We start from the raw sequence: 24,315 nt of genomic DNA on the forward strand, positions 1-24,315 counted from the left end.
CGGTTTTTTTGAGAACTCTCGAGTGTGAACGATCTTCTCTCAAAGCCTGTTTTCTTTCAGGCAACATAAACGGGATCCCCAACGGAGAGCGAGACAGATTACGCAACGGATCAAGCCTAGCAATCTTTGGCCTCTGCAAAGAGACCAAACGCAACTATTCTGTTTGAACATGCTATTATGACATGTTGCGCAGTCAACCGCAGACATTAAAATGTGCCTTCAACCGTCTTTAAACTGTCGACTTAAATACGTGTGCCTTTTTTAATAAAAAACCTTTTAAAAAAAACAAGGAAGCACTGCGAGGTTCCTGATGGGTGCGAACCATTAGGAGCGTCTATCGGGGCAACAGCGCAACACTGCAAAATACTGCAAATAAAGAGCAGAATTAAATTCTGTATGTGCTGTATTAACTGAGGTATTAACTGATTTATGTATTAACTGATGACATGTGAACGAGCACAGGGATTACTGCAAACCACACAATTCAGGGGAGATTTGGACATGGCTTATGTTCACGTATTCGGTTGGATAATGTTGGAATTTTACGAGTAAATAGGTAATCCTTTGCGTCACTGACAAAAGAAACGGAAGGAGAATCGGTAGATAAATCTTACTGACTTGACCTATGGTGTGGGATTTCCGTGTTCCGTTCTTTGAAACAAATTGGAAACTGAATTAAAATGAACAATATAATCCCTTATAAAATGGTAAAATCATTCATTTGTAAATCTTATAATGCTTCCCATATAAGCATGTATATCTAAAGTATTTATGAATGGGGTTTTTATTTCCATAATGTGAAAAGCACGCGTCTAATCACTATCTTAAATAGCAACCGGTATTGTTTTAACTTCAAACATCAAAAGCATTGCGTTGTTTTTAAACACAGAATTGGCTGCGTTCAGTCCGTACAGAACACATCAATATGCCACACGCATTTGAGTTTCCGCGAATGCTCATTTTGTCCCTCGGCATAAGCAAGAACAGTTGTCAAACAGAAGGTAATTGTATCAGCAAATGTCGCGCTGTTCCGTCTGAAGAAAGAAAAAAACATTGGTACTGGCAGAAATGTTACATTGCTTTGACGGAAAGCGACGACACGAGCACACGCAGATGGCAAAGCAGTCTCTCAATCGTGGTAAAGAAAACACCAAGTAGCTACACCCACGCTCCTAAATTGTTTAATCGTAATGCAATCTAATGCACACATTACATTCATTTCACACAAGTCCATAAGACTCAGTTTTAGACTAATTAACGCATTGCTTACAATTTCATTTTCTTTCCAAAGCATTATCAAAATACTCATTCTAACCAGATATCTTCCTCCAGAAGTAGCCGAAGAGGTTGGGCTTCTTCCTTAAGTTAATTATTTCTTAAATCGTGAATTCGTTCCTTCAAGGTGTTTGCTCCGTTAAATCAAGCTAATTTCTGTAATTCCAAACCAAAACATGTAACACAGTTCTGTTCAAATAGTTCTGAAATAAAAAATACTGCAATATATAGACAATCGAGGAAGGAATATTTTGTATTCTAGAACACGGCATTACAAGTTCAGTCAAAAATCTCAACTTTACTCTTGCTTCGCTAGCCAACACAATTGCGCATTCTGTTACACATTTGTTAAATTAAGCAATGGTTAAACTCAGGAATAACAAGGTAGAACAACAGGTAAAACTGTTAGAAGTAGGACCCACACAATCATAGAGCACGAACAACAGTAGCCTAGATGATTTTTTTTAAGCACGTGTACATTTTCTTTTATAAATGTCAAAAGATAAATGCTGAGGAAAAAAATAATCACTCACAGGCTCAAAGCATACTAGTCCAGTAGGAAACCCTCTGATTTCTTCCAAACAGTAGCTGGACAGTACGCGGTTGTCTTGCGGTTGATGTATTTACATCGCTTTGCTGTGGTTTTGGAAACACGTCCGAGATCCGACAGAATCTCCACGCTTACCGTAATGCAAGTAATAGACATGGAATTCGCGCGCGCAGCAGCGTACCGTAGATTATGAAGTACGCGCGACCACAAGAAATTAGGAACTTTTAACATTAGGAATCGAACCTATGACCTCTAGGCTACAAGCCCAGTACCTTACCCATTATATAGATATTTGGGAGAATATTCTCGTCTTCCTTGTTTTATTGAGAGCAGTCTTCTTGATTTATTTTAATTACAGCATGGCATCCTTGTAATATCATGGGTAAGGAACTGTACAGTTGAGCAAGGTACTTAACCTGCATTGCTTAAATATATATCCAGCTGTATAAACGGATTCAATGTAAAAATAAATAAATAAATAAATAAATAAAAAGTTGTGTAAATCATTCTGGATAAGAGCGTCTGCTAAATGTCTGTAATGTCATTTGGGATGCTTGCACGTGGGCACTTTCAAAACAGAGACAATGGACGCTGCCACACTGCCACCTGTATCCTCTAAATCGGTCAACAGGCACCAGCTCTGGCACAGTACCAGCTATTGTTAGGTGATTTAAAACAAATCAGGGACTGAAAGGGATGATGGTACTGAGGGAAGGAGGTCATAAAAAAACAGCGTTGTGGCTCATGTTGACCCACAAAGCTCCAGTAAATTCCAGTAAACTGGAATTTCATCATTCTTCCTCTGCTGACGGTGGCCAATCAGATTCAAAGAATAGGCCGTAGGCACAAAACACAAAAAGACCAATGAGAGAGCCGGGCCCCGAGCTCACCAACCAATCACCTCCAGCCCTCCAGCGCTCCGAGGCTTTTACCGTTCCTCACTGAAATTCAGCGCAGTTCACAGCAGGACTGAGTTTGAGGTAAAAATACACACAAAAAAATGTTTTGTGTTAAATTCAGTTTGCAATGAAATTTTTGTTATATGAAACGGTAAACTTGAGTTTTTAATAGACAGCAGGAGTCAGGCATCTTAAAAGAACCTCCTTTGTTCAACACTCCTGATTACTGAGGACAGTGACTAATGCTTCTCAGTGTCTTACGTTAACGTTTCCCCGGCGATGGTTCCAGTTTGGTCTCAGTCTGGTTTTAAGCTGGTCCAGTTGGCATGAAGCTGGTTTTCGGAGATCGTCAAGCCGGCAACAAGATGGTTGAGATGGCAACTGCGCTGGCAAGATCGTGGTGGTGGGCAAGGCTTGGCAAAAACAACAGCCCAGCGGCAAATTCCAGATGGTATCCAGCTGGAGCGGAAGTTCAGTCCAGCTGGATTCCGCCTCAGACTGGTAGCTGGAATTTCAGCCAATCAAGGTTTATTCTGTTTCATTTTATTATTTCTAAATTATTTCAAAAGCACTTTCTATACTCGTGGCCTAAAAAGCTCTGTACAAAATAAAGTGCTGCTGTTGTTGTTGTTGTTGTTGTTGTTGTTGTTGTTGTGCTTCTTCTTCTTCACCCTCTTCTTCTTCTTCTTCTTCTTAATTTTTTGATGATTGAGTTGTTGATGTGTTGATGAAAGGAAGAAGAGAGAAGAAGAGAGAAGAGGAGGAGGAGGAGGAGGAGGGGGAAAGCGTCAGCGTTCACAGGCCTCACAGGCATAATCACAAGCTTCCAAACGCTGAATATCTTCATTCTTCCAGCTGCCGAAGCGGACACGCAGAAGCCTCATTGTGAGGGAAGAAGGAACACAATTATTAATAACCCCCCTCGGAGTGAAGGCCGTCTGAAAGGTCCTATATTTAGACGAGAGGGGGCTTCTCTTCCCGGGGAGAGGAAGAGAAATCTCTGCTATTGCTTTTTTCCAGGAAAAATGGAGCGGAGGACATTGGGGGAGGGGGGGGGGGGGGCACACAGGCTCTTCATGCGACGGAAGAAAGCTGCAGACCAAGATAAGGGGGATCCAACGCGAGAGGCGGAGACTGGGGGCTCACTCCGGCAGGACTGCTGTACCCCACTAAGACCCCACCACGCCCCTACAGCCACTTAACTGCTCTTAAAACACACGGCCCCTCGCTGTCCTGTAGCACACACTCTCGTGCAATTACTCCCGCACCCACTATCACACACACACTCAGTCGCACACTCACACAAGCACTCACACACCCGCTATCACACACACACTCAGTCGCACACTCACACAAGTACTCACACACCCACTATCACACACACACTCAGTCGCACACTCACACAAGCACTCCCGCACCCACTATCACACACACACTCCGTCGCACACTCACACAAGCACTCCCGCACCCACTATCACACACACACTCAGTCGCACACTCACACAAGCACTCACACACCCACTATCACACACACACTCAGTCGCACACTCACACAAGCACTCACACACCCACTATCACACACACACTCAGTCGCACACTCACACAAGCACTCCCGAACCCACTATCACACACTCATTATCGCACACACTCAGTTGCAAAATCACACACTCACTATGGCACACGCACTCTTACACAAGCACTCACACACTCACTGTAGCACACATTCTCACACACATTCTCACACTCAGTCGCACACACTCACTCAAGTATTCACATACTAGCGTACGCATTATGCCCACACACACACCAACGCACACCCACACATGTACGCACACACCTATGGCACACACACACACCCACACATGTACGCACACACACACACACACACACACGCACACACACGCACAGGCATACACACACACACACACACGTACGCACACACACACAGGCGTTCACACACTCACTCACGCGCACACACACATGGACATACACACACACACCTATACACACACACACACATGCACATACACTCACACATACACACACACACACACACGTACGCACACACCGGGACACACACACACACACACAGGCACACACACACGTATGCACACACAGGGACACACACACTCACACACAGGCATTCACTCACACACACACACACACACACACACATAACCGTTTGTACTGAGTTTGCTTCAGGAGTAAATAGACCGGAAAGCAGCAGGCATATTAGCCAGGCTCATATTTAATTCAGCACCTCCACGCAAAGGCACATCCAGAACTGACTCAAACGCAGCCGTCAGAACCAAATTATTCAACACGGCCCGAGCGCAAAGAGGCACGAAAACACGGAGGGCGAACAGACAAATTCATTCCACAGAGATGGCACCGGAAAGGAGGAGAAGAGGAGAGAGGAGAACCACAGAGAAGAGAAGAGAAGAGAAGGAGAGAGAGAGAGAGAGAGAAAAACAGGTGCTTGAAGCACAAGCACATGCTGTGTTTTTTACCTCTCTCTCTTGGCAGGACTGTGGCCACAGTCAGTCTGCTCTAAAATAGATGATACCTCATAGTCCCTCAGCTCCAGGATATCAAGTGTGCAAATAAACCTCTGAATGAGACAAATACCCCCAGAGCCTCACATTCACCTCCCCACCCATCGATCACCCCACCCACCTATCACCCATCAACCCACCGTCCACCACCGCCCACCACCCACCCCCTGCCTCCCCACCACCACGCTCCCAACCCACCGCCCACCACCCTCCACCCCCACGCCACGCAAACCCCCAGCCCCCCCACCACCCACCGCCCCCAAACCCCACCACCCACCGCTCCCAAACCCACCACCAACCACAAACCCCCAACCCTCCCACCACCCACCGCCCCCGAGATTCGCTCTCATTCCAGCATCCTGTAGGTGTGAGCAGGCCTGTTCCTGGAGGGCTGCTGTGTGCGCAAGGTTTTATTCTCCCGCCGAGCATTCTGGGTCAGTTAGCTAATTCGCTCTTAAACATTTCATACGGAGGCACGGGGAACTGTAATTACCTGTGATTCATGAACGTGTTGATGGGTTTCGCTAAAACCTCGGATCGCATAAATTGAACAATCTGAAAGCTGATTACACAATTAAGAGTAGAAGCCCCCAGTGAAATCAAACCCCGTGACGCCTCCCTCCCCTCCCCCTCCCCCACCAACCTCCCTGTTCTAGTCTCACAGCAGAAGCCCCCTCCACACAAAAACACAAAAAACGTCCACTTCAAAAGCAGTGAAGGCGTTCCAGAAGTCTCCATTGTCACAGTCCAACACACACACACCGGCTAGAAAATCAGACCGATGGAAGGAGAGGGCTCCTGTGCAAGGAGGTGGAGGGAGGCGGAAGGAGGCGGAAGGAGGTGGAGGGAGGTGGGCGTGATGCTAAATTCTCATCTGCGTGCACGTAATCGCCTGCGGCTCACCTCCTCCTCCCCCTCCCCCTCCCCCTCCCCGGTTTAATGATACCTGGCGTCTCCCTCCCTGCTCAGTCTCCCCTGAGAGACCTGCGGACGGCTCCATCAGAGCCGGGAAGGCCCCAGAAGCAATTTATAGCCGGGAGAGGGAGACGCGTGCGTGCACTTCACACTCATAATCCCCTGCTTTCCTCCTTGTGCTGCTTGTCGGAGATGACGACAGGTGGAGCGAGGCGATGAGAATGCCTGCCACCCCCCCACCCCCCACCCGAATGACAGCCATCACAGTGAGGGGCGTGACTTGGTGTTGCTGAAGAAGAGAGACCTGAACAACAACGGCGCCACCGCGGATGCAGGTTCCACCCCCCTATTTTTCCCTTCGCTGCGCCACCGGGGGAATTCTCCACTGCCATGGCCCTCACTCCCCTTCCCCCCCCACTCCCCCACAAGAACTCTCCAAAAAACCCAATGCCAGTACCTCCCCCTCGGACCCACACCGCCTCTGCAGCCGTGGCGATGCCCAGCGACAGCGCTAACTGCACCAATTTCAAAGCGGTGAAAAACGATTTGCCCACTTTCCAGAACTCCTCGATTATTTTATATTTGTTGGTTTCCTCCAAGTCCTCTGATTTCCTCCCACAGTCCAGAGACATGCAGTTTAGGTTAATTTGACAGTTTAAATGACCCCTAGGTACGAGTGTGTGAGTTAATGGTGTGTGTGTGCCTTGCGGTGTACTGGCGAACTGTCCAGGGTGTATTCCTGCCTCTCGCCCAATGCACGCTGGGATAGGCTCCAGCACCTCAAACACGACACACCCCAACATCAGGTATTGTGATGTACATTCAAGGGCATCAAGGTAAAAACAAGAAAAAGGACAGAATCTGACCTTAGTATCACTGCCAATACCACCATACTATTTTGTTGTCAGGTAAAAGGCAAATTACAAAAAATGGAAATTGTGTATAGTGCAGTTTAACACCCTCAGCTCCAAAGTGAATTGTTGAAATGTGCCACAAAGACACAAGACTTGGGTTGGCCTTTGTCAGGTGGGTCTAACAGAAAATACGACCCGTATACAGAAGCCATGTTGTTGTAAATCAAGGTAGATCCTACAGTCTGCTCCAGGATAAAAGACAGTTTATGTGATGCATTTCTTATTAGTGTAGCCAGACACCAGTACAGCCCTCCTGGGATTTTCGAGCACTACAGCCTCTAGAGTTTACAGAGAATGGTGTGATAAACAAAAAACATCCAGAAAGCAGCAGTTCTGTGGCCAAAAAACATCTTATTAATGAAAGAAGTCAGAGGAGAATGGGCAGACTTGCTCCAGCTAACAGAAAAGGCACAAATGCTCTAATAACAGCTGTTTGCAATGGTGCGCAGAAGGGCATCACTGAACACACAACACAACTTTCGAGCAGATGGGCTACAGCAGCAGAAGACCAGGCCAGACAGAACTCCTGTCGGCTAAGAACAGGAAGATGAGGTATGCAACAATCACCAAAACTGGACAACTGAAGATTGGAAAAATGCCTCCCATTGGTCTGGCAAATCTCAATTTCTGCTGTGACATGCAGATGACAGGGTCAGAATTTGGCGCAAACAGCATGAATTGATGGATCCATCCTGGCTTGTGTCAATGGTGTAGGCTGGTGGTTGTGCTGTAATGGTGTGGGCAATGTTTTCTTTGCACACGTAAGACCTACGTACTCTTACTAACTGAATATCATGTGAATGCAGGAACTGAATAACGCTATCGAGTCAGCATGGACAAAAATCTCTATGAAACATTTCCAGTATCTTCTTGAATCCAAGCTGTGAAGAATTCAGGCTGTTCCGGAGTATATATACATATATATATATGTATATATATATAATATCTGTAACGGGACCCCAGAATTGTCAGAACCCCAGAATTTCGGCCTGTTCCAAGGCAGCTCACGCAAGCAGAAGGCGAATCCTCCACCCGTAGAGAACATTCCGGCTCGTCTGACTCCAGCAGACCGACCGAGTTAATGATCAGCTCTGCGGTCCGCAGCCGAGATTTAACATCATTTTACTTACTGGAGACTGGAGACCCAGCAGGTGCTCGCAGGTATGGTAATCAGAGCACGAAGTTAATATCCTCTCCCCCGGAGAATAATTTCCCATGGGGGGCGGGGATGAGGGTGGGGGGGGGGGTCACTTGGGTCAGGAGCATCCTCATAAAAAATCGGCCCTGTCTAGGGGGGCTGTTTACGCCAGGGACAGAAACAGCCTCGCTGCAGAGAATATTAATACGCAGGTACGGCCTGTAACCCCAGAGCTTCCTGTTTACACCGTATTACAGGCCTTCAGCAGAGGCTCTCGTCCAGAACGAATTACACAGCGCTTGCATTTTTTAAACATAGCACTCATTAATGCAGCCGGACATTTCTGCGGAAGCAATTCGGGTTAAGTATCTTGCTCAGAGTCCTTGTCACTTTCTTAACCATTAAACCCGCACTACCACCCACATTCTAACTGGTAAACCTAATTCTGTTCTTCTTTTACACTTCCCTTTCAAACACTCTTCATGAATGTTTCATTTTTTTTGGAAAACGCCACAAAATATTTATAAAATCTTGCTCTTGTTAAGAGGAGGATGGTTTAAAACGGCAACAGAAATGACAGTTTCATTCACACGCTACTGTGAAACTTAACAATATTCGTCCACAACTGTGCAGAGAAAAAAAAAAAAACCTCAAAATATTTAATTCATTATCAGCTTTCCTGACAGAAACAAAGGCTCCTTTGTTTGTGGTTTAATTTAATTTGCTTCCCCCTGTGAAATGCAAAGTGACTCTTTAAATAGGGCGGTCTGCATAAAAAAGCGATTAGCATGAACCGCTAATCAATTTTTCACAAAGCTTGCTAAGCTTGGTTTTTAAAAATAAAGCACACACACAAAAAACAGACACACACACATCCCCCGGTGTCTCCTGCCGTTCTCCGTTCCGCAGCCGTTGCATCATATTTCATACAGCCCTACACAAAGAACAAATCATCATTAAACTTTCATAAGTTTCGATACGAGCCAGAAGAAATCAGATTTTTTATCAAGATCAAAGAAACGCATGTCAAGCAAAAACAGGAGCCTTGCAAAAAATCTATCGACTGATGATATCTTTCCGGAACAGTCACAAGAGACAGATGAACGTGCGGTCGAATCATAACAACACCTGATTTCATGTAGTCCAAAGTGTATTTTAGCGTTTAGTCTTGTAGTTCTACGTAATTTATGTATGGACGGTCTTACTAGAATTTCCTCAATATGATTCATAACATTTCTAATTTGTAATGATAGCAGGGTAATTTTGGACACTCTCAAAGCAACTTCAGTAATTTTACTTCTATATGTAATTTATGAAAATTGTTTATTTAATTCCTTGTATGCCAGCTACTTCACCTGAATAGAAGAAAAATAACAGAATAGAATTGATCAAACAAAATCTAACTCCAGCTTTTAAGCACAGGCAAATGTCTTTTTTTGTGTGGGAACAAAGGCCTTGCAGCAGGAGATACAATCATAATCATAATAGTGTTTATAATAACATCATATTTTACAGTGTCAATACATCCCTCATCGAAGCAGGGACCTTGGGTATACAGGCTGTCCATCATATTTAACCAGAACACAGACAGAAGAGATTGTAATAAGTCAGACTGAAAATTAAAATTAGCATGGCTATCAATTATAATTAACCGGGTCGTCAAGCATTTAAAGGGCTGAGTGTTTTTGCTTTTCAGCAACCAATTAGGATGTTTTTGCAATCAGTGCTAATAAATGTGAGTCAGTTTATTACCTGTTCAGAGTAGGGGACCTGCAGAGCAATTCCCTGCTATTTTCCAGCTGACAGCAGTTTCCTGTAGGGAGCCAATCAGCTGGCAGGGGGTCCAACTGAACATTCTACTCATTTGCATGAGCATTCCTCCAGGGCCTCTACTCCATTTGTAAAAACAAAAATAAACTAAAATCTCTGGATGTTTCTAAAAAAAAAATAAAAAAAAATGTAAATGACTTTTGCTGCCGTCATTTTGCCAAGATGTGTCTAGTTGGACTCTCTCGACAGAATGCCGTTTTTACGAAATTACCTCGACTGAAAGCTGAATTTATGAAGTACATGCCAAGGGATTCTACGTGTGAATCTAACGTGGCATGCAGAACAAAACGCATGAACCAATGGGTGCCCACCTTTTTAAGTCAAAAGTATGTTTGCATTATTAGTTTGGGATGATATGTGTACATATATATATATCTCATAATTTGACAAATTAGACATCCCACTCAATTACATTTGCATTACAGTACTACACAGAATGGCAGTAACTAATTAATCCATCCACCATTATCTATACCTGCTTATCCTGCAGCATGGTCGTGGGGGGGGGGGGGGTCTATCCCAGCGTGCATTGGGCGCAAGGCAGGACTACACCCTGGACAAGCCACCAATCTATCGCAGGGCACACACACCATTCACTTACACACTCATACCAAAGGGTAATTCAGAGTCTCCAATAAACCTACCTGCATGTTTTTGGACTGTGGGAGGAAATCGGAGTAACCGGGAGAAACCCACACGGACACGGGGAGAACATGCAAACTCCACACAGAAAGGCCCAGGCCAGATTTGAACCCAGGACGTTCTTGCTGTGAGGCAACAGTGCCATGCACCGCCATGCCACCCTAGTAACTAATTAATAATTAACGTTTTGTTTCCCACTTGGCCACAGGCCAGATAAGGGACAACCCTAAAGTCACGCTCCCAAGCAGCCTCAGCGGATGAACACGCATCCCAGACCGCGTGTCTGAACAGGAAGTTAAACGGCAGCTTTTTGCTGTCTGAGCCCCCAGGTAAAAAGAGCAGAAGTTGGGGTCTCATTGCCAGCTCTTACCGAACCATTTCACTCCAACAAGACTGCGGCAATGTCTGAAAACTCCAGCCCAGGAGCTCTGAGAGAGCCCATGACACTCAATCGCACCGTGAGCAAACACCGCACTCTCTTTTTTTAGACCAAAACGAAATGCCAGAGACGTTTTTGTTTTTTTAATTTCCCAAAAATAAAAGTTTAAATATAAAAGTTTCTGATTGTGAGTCAGCACCTGCTCAGAAGGACAGGCTTACCCCAGCAACGGTAGTTCTGACAGGAGCACGCAGCTTTTTTTTTGTTGTTCGGTGTTTGGTATCTGCTCAGGAAAAAAAGAAAAAAAGAAGGGCAAAAGATTTCTGCTTCGTCAGCGATCTGAAGAGAGCCCGCAGTGTGAGCTCTTATCTGACAGCTCAAAGACAAATCCAATAAGGGCTGTCTGGAAATGTCAGAGGGGCAGGTCTTTCCAAACATTCACCAAAGCTAACATTACATTACATTACATTTAGCAGACGCTCTTATCCAGACTGACTTACACAACTTTTACATATCATTTTTACATTGTATCCATTCATACAGCTGGATATATACTGAAGCAATGCAGGTTAAGTACCTTGCTCAAGGGTACAACGGCAGTGTCCTACCCGGGAATCGAACCTGCGACCTTTCGGTTACAAGCCCAGTTCCCTACCCACTGTGCTACACTGCCGCCCTATGCATGACTTACCCACAGTGCTAACATGCTAACCGACCTGGGTCAAATACGCATTTGCTTTGGATTCAAATACTTTTCTGTGCTCTGTTGATCTTGCCTGGTGTAACCGAGCCTGCCAGTATGACCAGAAGGCAGGGTTTTGCGCTTTTTGAGAGTATTTAATTTGGTTTCATTACACCAGACAAGATCAGTAAAGCGTAGAAAAATATCAGAATCCAAAACAAATACGTATTTGACCCAGGTCTGAATGCTAAGTCCAGCTAATGTGACGTTCTAGTCTCAACAGTTTCAGTCAGCATTGGACTGAGGGTCAGGTTTGGAATATCACATCCACGGACAAGTGCACCTTGGGCAATATTGCCATTCTGCAGTAGCACAAGGTGGTAATTTCTTCACATTTCATAAGGGTGTGAGATAGGGGCCAGTCGGGAGGCCGGTCCAGCTAAAAAACACTGGTTTCTGGTGCAGTGAATGGAGTGCTTGACTGCGCCTGTAGAGACTGGGTCAGCATGTCCTATGAGGTGATGTAAACACACCTGTTTTAAAGGGCATCTCAGCTCATATAATGCTGAACCCTAAACATCTATCAGGCCTGTACTTCCCCTCTATGGCATCGCACCTTATGTTGTAAGCTCATGTATGTGCCACTAAAGCCGCGTTTCCACCGCAGGAACTATACCCCGGAACTAGGAACCTTTTGAGGAACTCAGTGCGTTTCCACCGCAGGAACTAGGGTCTAAATTTAGTTCTGGGGGCTTTGTTTTACCCCCCAAAACGTTCCTGCTCGGGGGGTAGTACTTTCCGAAAGTACAGGAACCTTTTGGGTGGAGCTTGCAGCGCTGAACATTTCTGATTGGTCGAGTACTCGTAGCGTTTGTGTTGTATTTATTTTCCGCCATTACCCGCCATGTTTGAAAATATGCAGCGCCAAACCAATTTATTTTCATAATAACTTCAAATCAAACTTGTATGTTATGCGGCGCAGTAGCCTACTTTTGGTTATAGCCTATCAACGTCTTGGAATTATAACGTGTGCTCTTCTGTTCTTTTCTTGCTTTAGTATTCGATTTATAAAATGCTAAGCATTCGTGCTGGGACATCATATTACGTAGGCTACCAAAACATTCAAACGGATTAATTCGGTTGCTGAATATTTTCTTCCGGATTTTCTTTGTTAGCCCGTCGTAATTGACTCAAAACGTTTGATACAGTTATGTGAGGTATGCGGTAGTTCTGCATAATTAACATTGGTGATACAGTACAAGCAAACTGGAAATCACCTTCCGCACTTTTTATCCGGGTAAAATAACAGGTTAATTCTAGTAATCTTCCCTTTAGCTTTTTCAGACTGCCGTCATTTTACTCAATTTTACTACCATTTTTCAATTCCACGAAAAGACCAGGAAGACTATGGACTCATTGGTGCATGGTTCGCATCTGGAGGGCACACTTCGCTGCTCGGCTAGCAGTAACTTCGAAGGAAAGCAAACGGTGGCTGTACCACTACTAATTTACATTTTCACGCAAGTCCGAGTTTTCGTTCTATTCTTGTCATTTTGCGATTAGCCTATATGGAATTGACGACGAGAAAGTAATAAAACAGCTAATTGTTTACAACGTGTGCATGTTTTCTGCTGTTAATGAATGTGTTTGAGAGGATATATGAAAATCAATAAATACAAAAGTAACCATATATAGTCATTGTTGGTAACCCGTTGTATATAAGTGGAATAAACCCCCGGGCTGTCCCGGTTATTAGAAAATAATGTAGGCTACTTCGGTGGTAGTATGGGGTTACAGAAGAAATCATATGACAGATGGACCGACGACAACGTCAGTGGGCTAATTTGCCTAATCTTCGCGGTACTTTAGACCCCGGTGGAAACGCAGACAACCATTGGCTGAAGGAACCTTTTAGTTCCTGGTAAAGTAGTTCCTGGGACTGGAAGTTCCGGGTAATTTTGGTGGAAACGCGGCTTAAGAGATTTATGCATTAATGGCTAATGGCTTGGCGCCAGCTCTTACTGTCTGAGCCTATTTGTACGCACTTGTGTGGGTCAGAATACCTCCTGAAGGCCTGAATGTAATTTAAATGTATAATTGGCCAGAGTATCGCTGGGCGTGGGAGGTGCTCTAGCGCCTCGTGTGGTCAGTCCTGTGCATTGCAGTCTGCCTGTTCGGAACACTTCGAAGCAACGACTGTCCATCTCAGCAGGAGGACTGTGGGAAAAAATATCAGTGTACATAAACATAACTGGGAAAATTGCAAATTAGAAAAAGAAATTATTTTAAGAGATAAAGAAATTATTAAAGAAGTGTAACAAGAATGAATAAAATCAGTGAACAGAGGTGGAAAATCCAGGTTCACAAAGTAAAAGCTCGCCCCAGTATTTTGTCCCACTCACTTGGATTTGCTAATTAGCACAATTCCTCAGCCTGCAGGAAGAACTAATTAGTGAAATCAGCTGCCTGTGTTCATGGGATGAAAGAAGCACACAGCAGGAATTTTACTTTCTGACCCCTGAACTTTTCACCTTTGACCTCAGCCACGGGGACATCAAGGCCTGCTATTCGCCAACAGAAGAGGCATGTATGCGCTCTGTGTATCAGAAGGATTAACTGCATAATGAACTTGGCCTTCACACTGTCTGATTTTTATTATTCAGAATTACATTCAGGATCTTTATGACAGATTAAAAATGGTGCGTTTAATTTTATTTAAACTTTTTTTTTGCAGTTTTTTTTATTTCTAGGCACATGACACAACTCCAATACCCTCCTTCCCCCCCTCTCTCATGGATGGAGAGTGGTACTGTTTGTGTTAATTTGGTCACTTAAAGGAAGCCATTGATTTGTACAAGGCTGGTTATTTCTAGGACAAGGGTAAAACTAAAGGGCGACTGTCTGTGCATTGACCATGTCTGTGCCCCTAAACTTTGGGAGAGTTTCCCATTGGACATAAGACTATCTGACTTGATGATCACTTTTTAAAAAAAACATCTTAAATGTCTTTTATTCTCTTGCCTTTCCAAGTTCTTGAGCTCTTCTCTACGTGATGTTATGTACATGTTTTTATGTGCATCTTTTCTGTTTTTTCTCTTTCTCCCACGGTGCACAGGAACTGCCGCCGTGGGCTATGCATGGCAAATTGTGGTCACTCACTCACTCACTCACTCACAGATGACCTTTAAGGGACGTTTTGTGGGACGCATGCGCAGGTGATGCCAGATAAAATGTGTCTGCGGAAGTGAGTTGCGCCGTGGGTCTGGACAGTTACGTGCTTGTTTTTGGTTTTTTTTGTTTTACTGGGAAGCGCTTTGAAACCCTATTTTTGAATTTTGTGCTATAAATAGAGCGTTACTTCATTTGCTTTACGATGCTCTCGTAAAGCAAATAAAGTCGTTAAATTCACGAGGGCTAAAGAGGGTTCCATTAATCAGGATAATTATAATCAGGCTCTACTGGCCCCTCCCTCAAAGGCCCCTCCTGTGCACATTTGCATCTCTATCATGCCCCCCAGTGGTGGAATGAGCTGTCAATATGTCAATATGTCAATCTGTCAATCGCCTACAATCTTTTTTTTTTTTTTACACTGCATCTTTGTTCGTCTAACGCTCGCCTCAGAGCTTGTGCTATAAAACAGGAAACTGTACCAGCTAATGCTCGGGCCATGATGGCCCTACTACAATTCATTAATTACGAGCGAGCCAAGGATCCATTCAAACGCATGAATTATTCATACATGAATCAGACAATAATCTGACAATAATTACAAAGCCGGATCTGTGCTGCGCCTTCCATTAAATGAACAAAGTACAGCTATTCTGCGTGTGGTTTTCATGGCAGCTTCTGAATTGCGTTGCTTGAATGAGAGTTAAATTGCATCACATTTTTTTGGTCAATGACCCTGCTGTGTCAAATAATTTGTACTGGCACACCCAGAGACTGGTCATTATAGCTCTGAAAAGGCAGTACTGTGCTGGCCACTGACTGGACCTCAAAAAGAGTAATTCATTCTTCCACAGGAAATTTCTACACAGAGAATTCCACTTTTTTTTTTTTCCTTTTAACTGAGCCCATTCTTCCCTCATAAAATATTCCGTTATCATGTGTGGCTCTCCGATAGGCCTTTGTGCCGCAGTAAGAATGCGCATTTTATAACTTTTTGCTTTCCACAAATTAAGGTTAGCGATATGACAAAATGTCTTTCTCCTTGACAGGTCTAAATGGAATAGATCACTATCATGCGATATTCCGCCAACAATTACAGTTCCTGTCGTGTGACATAATAAGTGAGGTACCAGCCGGTCTATCATATGCTCATATAGAATCATAAGTCATATTGAATGCCTTCTTCATCCTAGTATCCAAATATTTGCCCCAGTAGCAGAAAAGGCCAGGATTTAATGACTGCAACAGATCATTTCAAAAACTTAAGACCGGCAGCAGAGTAGCTTCAGGGCTTGGAATTCAAGGTCGGAATGACCTTCAAAAGATCATACGGGGAGCAGAAGCTGTTTTGGTTTTTAAAATCAAAAATTTTTAAATGTATTTTTGGTCCCCCCCATCCTCACTTGTCACCTGCAAAGCAAGTCTGCACCTTGATTGACTCGTGCTTTTACAGTAGGGGGTCTAAGACCTACTATAGTCATCAGGCCAACTGCAAAACGCTGTGTGACAACTTGATCGTAAACAGCGGTGAGCAAAAAATTGAGATTTATTGATTGATACCAGCACCAAGCAACCTGCACTCCTCTGCACACCTCCTCTGTTTCCACAGTCAGCCAGACGTTTGCAAACAGACAATAAACTCACCAATAAACTCATAATTCCGAGGGTGCAGAGAAAAGCACACAAGCTCAACCAACGGCGTAAACGTTTCCATTTACGCAGTAAAAGGCCTTGCAGCAGTCAGCCTCCGACTGAAACCACGGAAAAGGGGGTGGGGGGGGGGGGGTATGGAAATGAGGTCACTGAGAAGGTCAGGCCAGGTGTGATGTAACACGCTCAGCCCCGGGAGCACGGTGGCTCCTCCCCTCTTTTTTGTGATTGGTGCGATTGCCAGCAACAGGGTGGAGCCACTGAAAACGGACCAATGGAAGAGCAGGACAGCGGAACAGCAGGAGGCTACCCTCACGCCACTGCAGGGAACCAAAAACAAACAGGTGATTTAGGACAAGCTCGGGCACGCAGTTTGTGTGCACGCAGTAATTGCTCCATACGAACCAAACAAACCTGGCTAATCAACACATAACACGGCAATAAAATGTTTTCCAATTACCACGCTCCTCCCCCTTTTGAAAAAAATGCATATAAAAACAAATGACCGAATCTCTTTTAAAGTAAAAGGGGTTTAAATTATTCAAAAAAGAAAAAGAGGAACAACACAGGGTTTTGTCCGAAACCTTTCTAAAATTCGGAACTACTTTCACACATAAAATGTTCACACATTCACGGCCTCTTTTGAGATTTTCCATACATTTCCCTAAAAATAAAATAAAAAAACAATAGGAAGGTTTGGAACAGAAAAAATGAACCAGGCAACATTAATACGACACTTTTCCGGAAGACAAATTGGAGAACACTCGATCAATGATTTTCTCCGATCAATGCATCCAATATGATGGATCTGCGCTCAATAATCATATTTAATTTTAGTTTCCTGCAACAACAACAAAAAAAAGATGACCCCAAAATGGAGTACTGCATGAGCAAGACCATCGATTTCCAACGATCTCTTCCACAGAGCTGCAGAAAGAACAGCAGAGATCCATACCAGGCAATCGCACTCTTAAAAAGACTTTCACCAGAGTACAGTCCTGGTGGATTTTAAAGGCTTACCACCATTACGTTACTGCGGAGAAGATAACTACATCTATATTTTTTTATCTCAATTAAGGAAATGGAATAAAACGGTTAATCCATCTTGGACATACAGTTGGAATGGAGGCAGTTTTGTTTCGTGGAATTGGCCGAATGACTCTGTTGTGTAAGCTTGGGTTTAATAGAGTGCGGTTTTCCCTACAGTGACATTGGCTGTGTTAAGACAGGTTAAAACAGAAACCCAATTGCAGGTTGCTGCTTTTCAGAAATACCTCGCATTTTTTAAAATGGCACAGGTATGTAAAATATACTCCCATAATCCTCAAGCACAGTACAACCACGTATTGGAATCTTATTAATGTTATAATAATATTTTATGCACACAACTCTTACAAGGTTGTGTTTGGCAAGACTGAAATTACAGTGTGTTATAAAAAAATGGAGAGAAGGTAGTTCACAAAGCAGTCTAGTGGGAGAAGCTTCTTCCCCAGGAAGACACACTTAATATGTCCTGTTCTGCAGAGATCTCTCCATTTGACATATGAAGTGGGGGGGTTTGGGGGGGGGGCAGTAGCAAGTCAAATGTGCTTTTCAATAAGTGAACATTTGAACACACAGCTGGAATTCAGTATGCTGGGGGAAGGGGGGGGGGTGTGCACCTCCCCAGAAGGGCATCTCCCTCCCTGATCTCACCTGTCTGTCTTCTTTCAGACAGGTGAGAAGGTGAGATCAGGCAGGTAGATGTCCTGTAGTGTGCGTGTGATTTGTTTTGTTGTACAGGCTGTCACCAGGCTACCCTGCATGCCCCCACAAGTATTAAAAAAACAAAGGAGGCAGAAATGGACAGAGCAGAGTAGCTCAGTCTACTGCTGACATGTTACTGAGCAAGAAGAGCTCAACAAAATCATTGCCATTATCTTTTCTTCTGAGAGGAGGGAAGAGGAGAGAGGAGAGGAGAGCAGAGAGGAGGAGAGAGGAGGGGAGAGGAGAGAGGAGAGGAGAGAGAGGAGAGGAGAGGAGAGAGAGAGGAGGAGAGAGGAGGGAGAGGAGAGGAGCAGCAGAGAGGAGAGGAGAGGAGAGAGAGGAGAGGAAGAGAGAGAGGGAGAGAGAGAGGGGAGAGGAGAGAGGAGAAGGAAGGAGAAGAGAGGAGAGGAGGAGGAGAGAGAGGAGAGGGAAGGAGAGAGAGGAGAGGAGAGGAGAGAGAGGAAGGAGAGAGAGGAGGAGAGGAGAGAGGGAGAGGAGAGAGAGGAGAGAGGAGAGAGGAGAGGAGAGAAGGGAGAGAGGAGAACAAGAGGAGAGAAGATGAAGGCAAGAGAGCGAGGAGAGGAGAAGAGAGGAGAGGAGAGGAAAGAGAAGGGGAGGGGAGAGGCGAGGAAAGATGAGGGGAGAGGAGAGGAGAGGAGGAGAGGGGAGAGGAGAGAGAAGGGGAGAGGAGAAAAGAGGTGAGAAGATGAGAGGAGAGAGGAGTGGAGGGAAGAGGAGAAGAGAGGAGAAGAGAGGAGAGAGAAGGGGAGGAGAGAAGAGATGAGAGGAGAGAGGAGGAGAGGAGAGAGGAGAAGAGAGGAGAGGACTGCCAGACAGGGCAGTTCTGTCCTCCAGCCATTGGACTGGGGGACACTAATGACTCACAAATTACTAATCAATAACACAACTGCCTCAAACTGCCTCCCATACACTGCAGGGTAGGCAGACAAAGAGCTGGAGGTCAATTAGCAGACGCGACTTTCTTATGTTCTAGATTGGGTGAATGGCCTGTTCTCCTCATTATGGATTCTTATGCTCTAGATGGACTGAATGGCCCATTCTCCTCATTATGTATTTGAATATTCCCATCTGTATCTGACCCAGCTCTGGCAGTAGTTATCATTGCTTTGTGCCTCTGAGCAGACAGTGGCAGAGCAGAACACAGGCTGGCAGTCCTGAACGGGGTTTTGTCCTCTGCAGACAGGCCAAGCAAGTTCACAAGGTCACAAAGCTCAAATCAATCGACACCACAATGAACCCCAAACCACGGGCAGAACAACACCGCGTCCCCACCTCTCCATTTTCTACCGGCGCCAACATAGCAAGGTGACATCACCTGACACCTGCAACACCTGGGCAGCGTCAGGGTCCCGGTGCCAGCGAGGATTTAGATGCCAGCACTGGGGGGAGGGGGAGGGTTCACTTTCCCCTGAAGCATCTGTGAGCTTCACATTCACTAGTGTTCCCCTTGAATAAGAACAACCCCAAAACTGCCCGTTTGGAATAGACCACTCTCTGCACAGCAATCCGAAGAAAACACCAGGAAAAAATGGGAATGGAACCAGACAGAGACGAAGAGCTAGAGAGACATAGCTGACATAGGCAGAGGACAGACAGAGAAAGAGAGGGAGAGGGAGGGAGGAACAGGTGTGTGACGTGATCAAGGTCGCGGGTGCCAATCGATGAGGTGAAATCGAGGCGCCATCGCGCACCAAGGGCAGCCAGCGCGATGCCCAAAAAGAGAGAGAACCATTTCGCCCGCGATCACGACCGTAACCATGCCTTGGAACGCCAACCGCTGATGGCAAAGTCACACAGAAGAAAGAAAGAGAAAAGTGAAATGGTGAGTGAAGAAGAGAGAAAAAGTAGAGGGCGCCCCCCCGGTGGTCAGTTGGGTGCCTACAGTCGGCCTGCACAAGCTGCACACGGAGGGCCCTCCTTTGGCCATGGGTATCATCACACTTGTGTCGAAAGAGTGTGTTTGCCCACAGGTGACATCATGTTTTTGTGGAAAGAGTGTGTTTGTCTAGGAGTAACATCACGTTCGGGTGAAAAGAGTGTGTTTGTTTGTGGCCTCCGAAATAGACAGAGGACACTACGGCACAGATGAACACAAAGACACACATTGGGCAATCCAAACTGGGAGAAAACAGCAGGGAAATTTTGACCACAGAGCCATAAAAATACCTGTTCGTCATTTCAGAACCGCTCATTCCAGCGCTGCGGCGTTATTCACAGGAATATCGTGATCTCACCTGTGTCTCTGATCACAGCCATTTAAACGGCAAAACTTCTGATTGATCCCCTAAAACAAGATGGCAGGCAATGGGGTGGCAGTGTCGTATAATGGGGAAGGAACTGGTCTTGTAACCTAAAATGCTCACCGGTTCAATTCCCGGGTGGGACACTGCCGTCGTACCCTTGAGGAAGGTACTTAACCTGCATTGCTTCAGTATATATCCACCTGTATAAATGGATGAGTAACAATGGATGTGTAAGTTGCTCTGGATAAGAGCATTGGCTAAATGCCTGTAATGCAATGTAATGTCATCTCAAGGTGCTTTATATCAAAATGAATAAAAATAATAGATATAAACTGAGTGGGGGGGGGACGCAGTGTTAGGAGGAGGGAGCAAGGGCAAGGTCGTTAGCATTGCGAGCTAGCGGGATGGGGGGCTCCGTCCGTAAGGGAAAGACAGACAGACAGACAGACAGGAGAGGTGACATAACAACACCTCCGCCCGTCCTTGGGAAGCGCCGAAAAGCGGGAAGGATAACGGCGGCCTCTTTCATGCCTCTCAGGCACACGGGGTACATAAACGGGGGGCCACATGCACCCCTCTACTAATCCTCGAAAGATGGCTCGCCTTTGTGTTCCTAATGACAGGCAGGCACACTTCAAAGCTTTCGTACCACCCCAACCCCCCCTCCCCCCCCCCACCCTGCCACAGCTGACGGACAGAAAGCCATGAAGCCATAATCACACAGTAGACGTTAATCTATTGTAAACTGGTTAATAATTATAATGTATTGGGATTTTTTTACTGCTTTTTCTCAATTTCTAAAAGCACTTTGCCAAACCAAGCACTGAATCACACGCACAAACACACGCACTGCACAAACACACAACCTAGCACACAGCACATGACACAATCGCACGTGAACCTACACACGCATGCACAACACCCCACTGCACACGAACGCACACACACACACACACAAATATACTGTCTCACACACAGGCAGCACCACCACATCTACACACACACACTGCACACACACTAATCACAGCACATGCTTTACACCACACACACATACACACACACTCTAATACACAAGCACATGCCCTCTTTCTCTCACACACACACACACACACACTCTAATACACAAGCACATGCCCTCTCTCTCTCACTCACACACACGCACACGCTCTTTCTCAGACACCCACAGACACACAGGTTAGGGTCAGGTAAGATTCAGCTAAGATTCAACCGGCCAATTAAATGTGGGAGAGATTGAGATGGCCTTATTGAAAGAGAGAGAGAGAGAGAGAGAGCACCATGAAACCCAGGCAATTCAAATGCCTAAATTAAATATTAATACCAAAAATAAATATTCCCTGGAATCTAATGCTGGCTGTACTTCTAACCCCCCGTATTCAGCCATGCTAATTGGCCGGCCATTTGATGATATCCACACTGTTTGTTTAGTTTTTTTTATTTTTTTCCCTTCCAGTGAACTTTGTGCCTTTGATGTAAATCCCAGAGCAATTTGCTCAAAGTTACATGCCACCAGTCTAACTGAGTCACTGTTACTACCCTCCGCCTCAGGTGGGGGCGCTGGCCGTTTGGACACATGCGTGTGTCTCGTTACAGGTAATTGAGAGCACCTGTGGCGGTGCCCTTTTAAGAAGCCTGGAGTCGGCTTCTCAGGGGATGGGGGCTTTTTCTCCTCACCTCTCTTGTGTTTTGCAGCTATTTTGGTATCTCTTATGTGTAGTTGAGTAAAGTTATTGGTTATTTTTGGGAAACCTTGGTTTTGGCTTCGTTATGTTTGCGGGGGCTTGAGAGCAACCGTAACAGTCACATTCATTAGACGTTTGGCCACTGCTTTTTCTTTTTTTTTTTGCTAATTACTCATGGTAGTTATGAAAAGGGTGCTTTACTTACAGATGATACGGTAAACTGCAGTGAAACTGTCCATAAAGTTCAGCTCTCAATGCAGACAGCACATTTCGTTTTTTTGGTTTTTTTTTTTTACAGTGATGTTTCCGTCTGCATCAAGCTTATGCCCAAAAATGGTCACATAAACTCCCCAGAAACACAATGCTGCAGATTTAATGACTTGGGCACTTAAGATTTTTCTTCTTCTTCCTTTTTCTGGGAAATGTTTTTATTAAAAATGTATTTGCATCATGCACTTTTGTTGAGTGATTAATGTCGCATATGCAGTGCTGTGAAAAATTCTTTTCCACACTTCCTGATTTTCTCTATTGTTGCATATTTGTCACACCAAATGCTCTCAGCTCTTTCAACAAAATGTAATATTAGACAAAGGCAAACAGAGTAAACAGAAAACATCATTTATCTAATGACAAAAGTTATCAAACACCCATATGAACTCTTATGTGAAAATATATTATATAATATATATATATTTATATATTATACAACACACACAAATATGTCTTTATGTTTTCCACTTGCAATTAATTGTCCAAACAAGAAATCACTGGAAGGAGTTTAATTAACCAATGGGAACAGCTGTCCATCAGCCAATGGGAAACAGGAGCCCGGCCAAGCCAGCGGGAAGATGTGATGGTTGACTGAGATGAGCAAGTGAAAGGGACAGCTTTTCCAATGAAGCGGAAGGCTCTGTGCAATGGAGCAGGCAGCGGCATGAATCCGTGTCCAACAGAAACGAAAACTGTTGCTTCGCAAAACCAAATCGCCCCAAGTTTTCCAGAAAAAATTAAAATAAAAACACCAACACTTTTCCTGATATTGTGGGATGTCAGAGACATTTACGTTACTTTACATTACAGGCATTTAGGTCACGCTCTTATCCAGGGTGACTTACACAACTTTTTTTACACAGCATTTACACTGCATCCATTTCTACAGCTGGATATATACTGAAGCAATGCAGGTTAAGTTCCTTGCTCAAGGGCTCAAGGACACAAGGGCACAAGGGCACAAGGACACAAGGACACAAGGGCACAAGGGCTCAAGGTCACAAGGACAGTATCCAATCTGGGAATTGATCCCCTATGACCTTTAGGTTACAAGACCAGTTCCCGGTGCTTTGCCCATTTTTTTCAACAGATGAGATTTTCCCTGCTTCACCCCGATTGTGTTTATTGCGTCCGCTCACTTTTCTCTTCAGTGCCTCCTCTCTCTTCTTCCGGAGAGAAGTGGGCGACGAGGAGACAAACAGGCACATCAAGACGAATAACAGTTTCAGTGAAACGCCAGCCTACCTGCTTCTCATTTTAAGATGAGAAGCAGGTGGGCAAGCTGTTCGTTCCACCGAATTACACCGGCTCAGATATTAGACCACAGCGAACGTTTTCGCCGAGGATGCGTTAAGCAATCACTAGCTGCTGGCTCGTGACCTTTAGCCGAAATTAGACAAGTTAAATAAGTCGTTTGGGGAGTCAAACAATAGGACTACGCTGCGTGCGACCGCCTTAATTAAAATAACACTCCAAGGGAGAGCCAGGGGAATTCGGACCAAGGCGAAGCATTGCACAACATCACCTTTTCCCCCCCCCGTACTGATCCCCTGGCTTTGGGTAAGGTCAAAAACAGGACATAAAACTAAAAAAAAAAAAACAACAGGAAAAAAAAAATCTTTTGGAAAAACAGTAAGGGGGGTGGGGCGGTGGTGGGGGGGGCTTCCAGAAAAGAAATTCAAGCTGGAGCAGAGTGCTTTTTAATTGACTGGGGGAGTAACGGATCAGGAGGCCGCAC

General features: G+C 44.9%; 2 protein-coding genes across 3 annotated transcripts in view; both read right to left on the reverse strand.

Moving 5' to 3' along the window:
• LOC135241743 (tumor protein p53-inducible protein 11-like) overlaps window positions 1-1,967 on the reverse strand; it is a 56,985-nt gene extending 55,018 nt beyond the window's left edge. Inside the window, exon 1 of the mRNA XM_064312375.1 lies at window positions 1,809-1,967. The gene's annotated coding sequence lies outside the window, so the exon portion shown is untranslated. The remainder of the gene's footprint in view (window positions 1-1,808) is intronic.
• The window catches only part of chka (choline kinase alpha), a 258,102-nt gene that overhangs the window by 159,697 nt on the left and 74,090 nt on the right, over window positions 1-24,315 (reverse strand). The gene's annotated exons all lie outside the window — the stretch shown is intronic.

Source organism: Anguilla rostrata, chromosome 16, assembly GCF_018555375.3.
Source record: "Anguilla rostrata isolate EN2019 chromosome 16, ASM1855537v3, whole genome shotgun sequence".
Taxonomy (NCBI): Eukaryota; Metazoa; Chordata; class Actinopteri; order Anguilliformes; family Anguillidae; genus Anguilla; species Anguilla rostrata.